Raw genomic sequence first — 2,494 nt, 5'->3', positions numbered from 1 at the left:
CACCAAGTGATTACTAAAAAGCTTTGTGGGAATTTGTTGGCACCGGGATGAAGTTTATGGTAAGTTTTTCCTCATAAATTGTATCTTCATGTGTTTTTTTTTTTTCAATATCATTAGCATCGCAAGATTTGTTTAGTTTACACGTCCGTAATGCACACCCGCCTTCAGAGTCAAGAACCAATCAAATTTTGTGAAGACAAGCGACCTGAGAGCGCGATTCACAACGCTGCGATCGCTATCGCATCCCGTGTGTCGGGTTTCACCCTGGCTGCGATGACAGCCGTTAAGGGCTGTAGTTTGTCGCTGCCCATGTGTCGAGCCCTTTAATGTGTTTTAACTGACTAATTCAGCTGTTTCTGCCCTCTGTGTCGGACTATGAGTGGTAGAGAGAACAGCTGAGTTTAAGTTTCACTTTGAACGGGAGCGCCGTGAGCGCCATGTTTTTACTTTCGCTTTGAAACCCTACTATAATCAGTGTGTCTAAGTTGTTTTTCTTTTAAAAAATGCTGGAACTGCTCACAGGAGGCACAGAAGAACACTATCAGCAGAAGTTTGTATGCAGGGATTTTACCAAATTCATCTATAGGGCTGAAAGGTCAGACAGGAGTTGCAGAAGGTCATCAGCATACAGAACTACCTTCAACTCTACACTGTTTCTATTGATGTCAGATATTTCAAGACTGTGCTGCAATGAAAACAGGCTCCATTAAAATGGCAAATAGAAAAGGACACACAGGGCACCCCTGCTTTGTAAGGATGTAGACTGAAGACTTTCCTTTTTGATAAATCATATAGTTAGACTTAAGTTTCCTGAGTTATTCCTTAGTTATTAAAGTTAATTAGTTATGCTGCTATAGGCTTAGACTGCTGGAGGACAAACTGACCACATTTCCTCACTCTGCTATTATCTTTAGTCTCTCCTCGTTTGTTTACTTCTATCAATAACATGTTTTCTTTGTCTCTCTTCCAGAGGAAAATACACCTGGACCAGTTCTGTATTTGTCTGTGTCTCTTTCCTGTCCCTCAAGCCAGCCGGTCGAGGCCGATGGCCGCCTGTCTGAGCCTGGTTCTGCTGGAGGTTTCTTCCTGTTAAGGGGTTTTTTTCCCTCTCTGCTGCTGCCGGTGTGCTGCTCAGGATGGGAGACTGTGACGAAGTAAAGATTTGGTGCAGTCTGCTGGCTTCAGTGTCCTGAGACAACAGTTGTTGTGACTTGGCGCTATATAAACAAACTGAATTGAATTGAATGTAGGGAAACAGATTAAAATATTACTTTTTGAAAATTTTATCAAAATGCATTCTGTGGTTCATAAAACATTTTCCTAACAATCAAGCACAAACAGACAGTCAAGAACATTACCACACTTTAGCAATCAGTTTTGCACAATCAAAACTGTAAGAAGTATAATAAAAGACACTAATCAGTGATGTGTCAAATATCAGCTGGAAAACTTAACCAGAGGTTTTGATAAAATTAAAGATTTAAATACAATAAACAGAAACTCCAAAGCTGATGTGAAAAAGAAAGAAAGAAAGAAAGAAAAAAGTTGGGACAAAATAAAATGATGTGGGGAGATAAAAGGATGCAGAGTTCAGCCTGGTGTGGTTGATTTTTAATGAGTTTTGGCACTTTTATTATCATTATTAATCAGCAGTTTTCAACCGGCGAGGTGCAATCAATAAGGTGGAGTGAAACAAATTTCAATGGGCCATTGAAATCAATCAGAAAGACTTTTTATCTAAAAACTGCCACAATGCTGGACTTGTTAATCATAACATCAGGACATGGAAGATTTGCGGCATGTGTAATTGGAAAGACGTGGCTGTACAGAAATTTGTCTTCTTGTTTGCACATCTAATCTCTGAAATTTGTCTGTTTGTTTTTCTAGTATTAGTATTATTTTTCTAATAAGGACATGCAGTATGAAAGTGATTTTCACTTGAGCATGTGTGTATCACAGCACACACGCACACTAATCCTTTTCACCTCTTAATCAGACAACCATTGAAATTGGATTAAAGCCTATCTGTTGAAATTCCACATCTCCAAGCAGGAGATGTTGTCTTTGTTTACAAAGCTGTGATTTTCCTCCTTGGGAGGCAACATCTGTTGGCTTGACAGAAAAATAACATAGAAGATACTAGTGTGTCTAAATATGGTGTCTATGGTATCCATACTGTGAGCATCAAATAGTAAAGCTGCTTATTCTTTTTAATGTATAAATATGTTTCTTATTGATTCACAAATACAATGTTTTCTATAAGCCTACCTGATGGAGGATTTTTTTTTGTTTTTAATTGTGGAAAGAAATGATAAAAAATCAGCTTTAAATAACAATGGGCCTCATGCAAGAACCGTTCGTACGCACAGATTTGTTCTTAAGTTGTGCGTACGAGTGATTTAGGACAATTTGTGGCATTCACCAATGTTTTCGTATTCTAAGAATTTTTTCAGATACGAACAAAATTTACGAGTGGTCCAGACCTGTCGTATAT

Source organism: Austrofundulus limnaeus, unplaced genomic scaffold, assembly GCF_001266775.1.
Source record: "Austrofundulus limnaeus strain Quisiro unplaced genomic scaffold, Austrofundulus_limnaeus-1.0 Scaffold527, whole genome shotgun sequence".
Taxonomy (NCBI): domain Eukaryota; kingdom Metazoa; phylum Chordata; class Actinopteri; order Cyprinodontiformes; family Rivulidae; genus Austrofundulus; species Austrofundulus limnaeus.
The sequence above is the reverse complement of the archived record's forward strand: the minus strand, read 5'-3'. Positions refer to the sequence as shown.